We start from the raw sequence: 7,457 nt of genomic DNA, 5'->3' as shown, positions 1-7,457 counted from the left end.
ACTGAGCATAATCCCTTGCAGCTTCATCCCTGTTGCTGAAAATTATATATGTTTATCCTTTTCATGGCTGAGTAATATTCCATCGTGTCCATCTTCTTGAACCACTCATCTGTTTTGGGCATTTAGTTTGTTTCTGTATCTTATTTTTAAAGGGCAAAGAGACAGTGGCCTCAATTTTCTGTAGTTTCTTCCTGCGGGCCTAGTTCCTGCTGTTAGGTGTCAAGGGGCCTAGTCTGGACATTTAGGTGCAAGGCAGCTGCTGTTCAAGGTTCTAACCACAGACACTGCTGCCCCGGGAACTTGTGAAACAAGCCCGCTGAGCTCTTTAAAAGTAGAAAATCTACACCATGATGAAATGTTATCCTAAAAGGATAAGTAAATAACAAGGACAAGAAGAGAGAAGCTTTGGTGAGCGATGGGGGGATTTCAAAATAGAAAAAAAAAAAAAACCTTGACCAACCACGGGAAATACTTACAGAAGACCACGTGAATGTCCGAACCCCCAAAATACCGTCATAACAGAAGTCAGCCCGGGAGGGGAGGGGCCGAGAGTAAGAGGCAAAGCCCTGGTGGTTTAGGGCTGGAGCCCCAAGGGTTTAAGTGTGTTAATGATCAGACACCAAGTGGGACTCGGCCAGGCTATTTGGGGACCTTGGGGGGCAGAGACCAGTGAGCAGTGGGGGCATCAGGACCTGACCGGTCTCTGCTCCATGTCCTCACCGTCCCTTGGGGCCTGGCCAAGCTCCTGCTCCTGGCCCAGGTCTCTGTCCGGGGGGGAACAGGAGGACCAGGAGGGAAGCACCCAGCCTCCTCTCTACTCGGTACCCCGTTCCCCCCACCCCAGGAGTCGGTAAGAAAAGCTCATGTCCCCGCAGGCGGGTGCAGGGTACTTCGAGGGTCCAGGGTCCTTCGAGAGCCCTAGGAGCGCCCACATCCTCCCTCCCGGCCACAGGGCTCCAGGCTGCTGCATCTGTTCTGCTCTGGGGTCTGACTGGGGAGTCTCCACAGCCCCCCAGCCCCGGGTTTCTCCCTCTGCCCCAAGTGGAAGGAGCTGCCAGCTGGACACTCAGACGAGGCAGGGACCTAGAGACAGTGGCAGGAAGGGCGAGGGGGCACGGAGAGGAGGCGATGCCAAGCCCCAGGCCAGGGCGGCAGGAGGCAGGGGCAGGCTGCTGAGGTCTCCTCCCTGGAGCCGGGTCTGGCCTCCGTGGGCTCAGGGCGACGCCCAGGTGGGCTTCCAGAACGGGCCTGTTTCCCTGTTGTCACAGCGTCTGGAATCTTGAAACCTATTTTTGGCCGGAGCCCCGAGCTCCATGGAACCCAGAGGAAAGTCTATTAACCCCACAGGCAGCTCCCACACTGCCCATACTGCCTCACAAACCACTGTCACTGCAACCACCAATACTTCCTGAGAAGTTTCTTCTCTTTTGTTTGAGTTTTTCTCTAGAAACAGATGTTGATGGATGTGGGGTCACCGGCTCTGTGTCACGATGGCCCCTCTGAGGCCGGTGCACCCAGAGGACGGCACTGAGCATGCCCAGGAGCAGGGGCACCTGCAGGAAGACCAGGTGCAGGAAGTGTACGTTGCCCAGCAGGGAGCTGTGGGGGGACAGGACTCAGGTAATGAGCAGCCTCCAGGGCCCCCTCTCCGCAGCCCTTCCTGGGCTGTCCCAGTGCTCCATGGCTGTGAACCCCGGACCTCATCCAGGAAAGGCCCTCGACACAGTCATGCTGCTCCAGGCTGAGACCCCAGCTCCTCCGGCCCCTTCAGCTGGGGGTGCTGGCAACACTGGAAGCAGGAGAGGGGCCCTTCAAAGGGAGCTGCCCCCACACACACACCTGGGCTCAGATTCTGGTCACTGAGTGGGGAGAGAATGGGAAGCCCCTCAGCCTCCCCTCTCAGAGGGTCCAGAGACAAGTGCTGGCCAGGATGTGGGGCTACATTGGGCCCCCAGGAGGAGGGGGCATAGGATTCAACGATATCTGAGCTGGTTTACCTGCTATCAGTTACCGTCAGGGGGGCTTCGCCCTCTTCTGGGGTGACTGGTGCTGTGTGGAGGGTGCAGGTGGCAGTGGTGGTGGACCCTGTAGTGGCTGCTTGGCTCACAGATCAGATACACACACTCTCTGCCTGGCCCGGCCTGCACGCTCCTCTGAGCCTGGGGTTCCAAGGCTGCCCTGAGGAGCCTGGACCAGGGCCCTGGGGAGGGGCCTAGGGTTGAACCTCTCTTGTCTCTAGGCCTCAAGCAGACTCACTCACCTGGGGGCAGGTGGGGCTGTGGAGCAGGAGGGCGTCCTGCGGGCCCTGGGAGCAGAGGGGCAGGTGCTCAGGGCCAGGCCGCTGGAGTCCCTGAACCTTAAACAGCCCTGCTGCTCACACCAGTCCTGCCCCCACCCCACCCTCAGCACCTCATCCTCCAGCGAGGACAGAGCAGATCAGGGCTGCCCAGCGGCTGACAGACCAGCGTGTGACTCAGGTCAAGACCAGCCCGAGCCCACGGTGTTCACAGTGGGCAAGTGGTGACCTTCTGTGATGTTCGGCCCTTCCCAGGACAAGGTCAGGATTCCATGGGACGGTGAATGGCTGCACCTGCAGTGTGACCTGCCTCCCAGGTACGAGGGGAGGTGGGGGCTCTGCTGACTCTCGGGCTCCCCCTTTGCCATAAGTGCCCTGCGGGGGTCAGTGGCCGGCAGAGGAGTGACAGGACCAGCTCTCGGGCCTGATCCAGCGTCACCATCTTCCCCTTCTCAGGGCGGCAGGGAGCACCTCTGGCTCCAGGGGAACCCCCAGGTCACCCTCCTGGCGCAGGCCCCAGAGTAGCCCCCATGCCCCTTGGGTTTTAAAAGCTTTAGTGAAAAAACAGAACCTCCTTTATCTTAAAAGTCAGTACCCAACGTACGGCGGGATCCCCACCTTCACGGGTGGCTCCCAATGACCACTGTGAAGAACCCACAAAATGGGCGGTAGCCCTGAGGATTCTGCATTGAATGGAGCAGGGGGACGAGAAAATGGCCAGAGCGAGTGGACAGTCCAGCTGGAGTTTTCTACCGATGCCTCTTCTCTGCCCCTGCGTGGGACAGAGCACAGGCAGTGAGACCAGAGCTGGCCTGGAAATGGGGGACAGCAGGGGTGTGTGAGAGTTGTCTGTGGGGTGAGGTGGAGGTGGAGGGAAGGGCATGGAGGGCAGGTGCCGGGAGATGCCAGGCGGGGCCCAGCAAGGAGAGGGCACAGCGAAGAGGGGGGTCAGGAGGGGAGGGGCACAGCAGGGAACAGGGGGAGGTGTGGGAAAGTCACCCGCAGGTCAAGAGCAAACAGCCTCCTGAAATTAGGTGACCAGCAGCCAAGAGGAAGGGGAAACCTGCAAAGTGGAGGAAGAGGAAGCTTCCAGTCAGACAGGCAGAGGGTAAAGCCACTTCTACTTTCCTGATGACTGTCACAGTGGCCTCTGCTCAGAGTGTCCAGGGGCTGGGAGGGAGGGGCAGTGGGTCAGGCTCAGGGAGACATGCCCCAGGGCAGGAAGGGGTCTCCTGCTCTGGGGGAGCCTCAAGGAGGTTTGGGATGGGCTTCCTAAGAAGTGGGAGGGACCTGAAAGGTGCATCCCCCCAAGGTGAGGTCCAGTGGGTCTCTAGTCTCATTTTGCCCGGCTCCCCTCTCACCACGCCCTTCACCCAGCTGTGGGGTCTCCTGCTGGCAGAGACCCTGTCCCCCTCCTGGGCAAAGCTGCCTCTGGGGTCCTTTCCTTTCCCATCTCCATGAAGGTCTTGATTCTCACACCTGAGGTCAGAGCCCCAGAGAAACTCCCTCTGCCCTAATATGTCAAGAGGGAAGTCACTGCAGATGTGGAGACAGTGATGAGGGTGAAACTGAAAGGAGCGTCTCCGGGTCCCTGGACTCTGAAGCAGACTCAGGGTCCCTCCTGCGCTGGCCTCAAGGGCTCAAAGGGACGGTGCCTGTCAGCAGGGATGGGAGAGCAGCTGGCGTGTCTGCTCCCGGCCCTGCTCCTGCTCGTGGCCCCAGGTGAGGGGGGCTGGGCCTGGGATGGAGGCTGCGGGGCTGGGGCAGGACACAGGGTTTGTGGGGTGGGGACGCGCCAGAGGACAGGGCAGGGCCATCCTCTGAGAGGACTTATCAGAGACAGAGTGGGGAGCAGAACAGGCACACAGACTGAAATTCACTGCTGTGGGGAGCAGTGGGGAGACAGGAGAGGTCTGTTGGGCCCTGTGGGTCACTCCCTGGCTGAGGATTAAACTCGTGCTGCAGTGGCTGTGATGGCACTGGGACTTAACCCTTTGGCTACCAGGGAGGCCTAACATAAATATAATCTTAATTCAGGATCATATGTATGTTTTGTTTTATTAAACTTTTCTGTCTCTCTGAAATGTCTTTGTGAGTGTTAAAAATCTTAATTATTTCTACTGTGGCTTTCCCTCAGTATTTAATACACCTGTAGTGTGTCCTTCCTCACCACAACACGGCTTTGGAATTATTATATACTAACAAGTTATTTTAATAGCGGAAAATAATGCATCTGCAGAAAAGCGCATGAATGATGAGCAATGTAGTAGCGCGCGCACCAGTTTCCACGATGACCTGGCATGTGAAGTGTGTGATCACTGACCTTCCAGGAAAGGAGGTTCTGTGTATTTTCTAAGAATTTTAAACCCTGAGGGCGTGGGGCCTGCTCTGTGGCCTGGGCCAGGAGGGTGACCTGGGGGCTCCCACGGGGCCAGAGGCGCTCGCTGCTCCCCTGAGAAGGTGAGGAGGTGACCTGGATGAAGCCCGAGAGCTGGTCCTGACATGAGTCTGCCGGCCGCGGTGCCCTTGGATGAGGGCTGGGCATGGAGTAGACGCGGGAGCCTATTGTCCGGGGTCCCCCTGGGAGAGGAGAAGCCTGGTCCCCAAGGCCCGCCGTGAACACCCCGGGTCAGTGACCATGAGGCTGTTATTGACGAGGAGGATCTCAAGGAAGGACAGAGTGGGAGCCCACTCAGGGGTTGAGGAAAAATTTTAAGAGTTTCAGTGAAGGGCTACAAAAAAAGGGCGCTCACCATGGCCTGTATCCATCCTCACGGGGCTATGTGACCCCACAAAGCTGACTGTCACCAGCACCAAGGGCTGCTCAAGCGGCCTGAGTACCTCTGGGGATTTCTCATCAGACCCGGCAGGACTGAGAAGCAGGACGGCCTGTGAGGGTTCGAAGGTTTGGGTCCAGGCTTGCTCCGAGGCTGCCCCGAGGGACTGGGCCAGTCCTGTGGGTGTGTCTCTCTGATGGTCAGTCCTGGCCATCAGAGCCCCTGGCGGGGCTCACTGACCGTGTGGTGTCGGTATACCCAAAGCTATGAGACCAACGAGTCAGGGAGGGCTGGGAGCACTGACGGCAGCTGTGAGATGCTCATGGCCTCCCGGCCTCGTCCACCCCAGGCCAAGGCGTGTCGCAGCTGTACTCACGCCCGTGAGCGCGGGTCGAGGCTGCACCCCTGGGCAGGGCTCCCTGGGGCTCTGTAACTGTGGAGGTTTTTGAGCAGGTCCCGTTTAGTTGTGTCTGTTACTCTGAGTCCTTCAAGCAAAAGCCTAGATGGAACAGCCAAGCACCTGGGGTCCTCGATGCGCGGGGACGGGAGAGGACAAGGAGGCACGTCAGGGTCTCTCAGCTCCTGCTTGAGTCATTCGCCGCCCCCCCCGGGTGTAACAACTACTGCCAAAACGGGGAGGCACGAAGGAGCAGCTGTGTCACGCCTGACCCTGCTCCTCTCACAAGCCCGCCTGGCGAGGAGCTTACGATGGGAATTGGCAACATTCCGTGGGGGACGTGGCCCCCGTGTGACATGGACCCACAGCACGTGTGGCCACTGGGCAGCAGTGCCCGGTCAGCGCCACAGCTGTCCCCGCAGTGGATTCCGAGGGAACCCCTAGGAGCTCAGAGTCATGGGGGCAACCACTACTCCAGGGGTGCGGGAGCCTCAGCTGCACCTCCCGGGTCCCGGTGCGGGCTGGACACAGGCCTATTCTGGACAGGCGGGTCCTCTGGGATTGGATCCCCATCAGGCAGAATAACCCAGGGTTGGTGCAAAGGGGCCTCGCTGGGGACACAGATTCATTGACAATGGGTGTGTGTGTGTGAATCTGGGGGCTGTTACTGCTCAGGGCCAGCTTCTCTGTGTCTCTGACTCTGAGCTGTGTCTCAGGGGCTGTTCCTGGGGCTTTGCCCAGGGGAATGTAGAAGGACACAGGCCTCTCTCCTGGGGTCATTCCCTCCATGGCTGTGTCCACCTCCCCGCCCTTGGGCTGAGGGGGCAGGCGCAGGGCAGGAGGCTGGGCCTGGGCGCAGGTGGGGTCACAGGGATATGGACGTGTGTTTTCCAGGCTCCTCTGCCGTCACAGGTCCAGGCGCAGTGAAGGGTCAGGAGCGGGGCTCGCTGACCGTGTGGTGTGACTATGACCCAGGCTACGAGACCCACAGGAAGTGGTGGTGTCGAGGGGCTGCCTGGAGCAGCTGCAAGACCCTTGTTAGAACCACCGGCTCGGAGCAGGAGGTGAAGAAGGGCCGCGTGTCCATCAGGGACCATCACAGATACCGCACGATCATCGTGACCATGGAGGCGCTCACGCGGGGCGATGCGGACACTTACTGGTGTGGGGTTGATATAGAAGCACTTGCTGACCTTGGGACCCAAGTTAAAGTGACCGTTGACCCAGGTGAGCGCCTGTGCGTGTGGCTGTGTCTCTGTGGTGCCTGCTCTGTCCTGGTCCCTCAGGTCCTCCCCAGGGGTCACTGTCACTCAGGGTGACTGTCCCAGAGTGGGGATCCTCACCCGGGGGTGCTGGGAGGGGGGCTTCTCCTGGATGCTCAAGGCTCCAGGCCCCTCCTGGACGGGAGGATCCTTGTGGCTCACTGTCCCCCTCTGCCCGACTCAGCCCCTCTGTCCATGGTCACAGAGGTCAGGTCATGCCCCTGTTCAGCACATGGACCAAAGGGACCCCCTTCCATGGGGATAGAGACCCCAACTCCTGCCAGTGATTCCGGGGACCTCCCTGTTCCTTCTGGAGTTTGGGGCTGAGACCTCATCGTGACTGTTCCCTCCCAAGCTCTATGTCCAGGCAGGGGACAGCCCCGCACAGACCATGGCTCATTCTTGAGCCTGGAAACGTCTTCATAAACAATAGGTCACTAGTCTGGGGCCTGGAATCAGGCCAGGAGCCATCTATGCCCCTGGTTATGGGGTGTCCCTTTCTAAGTCCTTGTAGAACTCAGACACTGCGGGAGGGGCTGCTTCTGGGTCCCAGCTCCTAACCTGGAAGCAGTTTCTACTGGAGCTACACACCTGCTGACACCCCCCGGGGCACTGTGGCAAAGGGGGGAGCACCAGGGTTAGCAGAGCCTCCACCACCCCTCATACCTGGGAGGCAGGTCACTCTGAGGTGCAGCCGTTCACCGTCCTGTGGAATCCTGACCATC

The sequence above is a fragment of the Talpa occidentalis genome, unplaced genomic scaffold (assembly GCF_014898055.3).
Source record: "Talpa occidentalis isolate TD23 unplaced genomic scaffold, MPIMG_talOcc4v2.1 talOcc4.7, whole genome shotgun sequence".
Classification (NCBI taxonomy): Eukaryota; Metazoa; Chordata; class Mammalia; order Eulipotyphla; family Talpidae; genus Talpa; species Talpa occidentalis.
The sequence above is the reverse complement of the archived record's forward strand: the minus strand, read 5'-3'. Positions refer to the sequence as shown.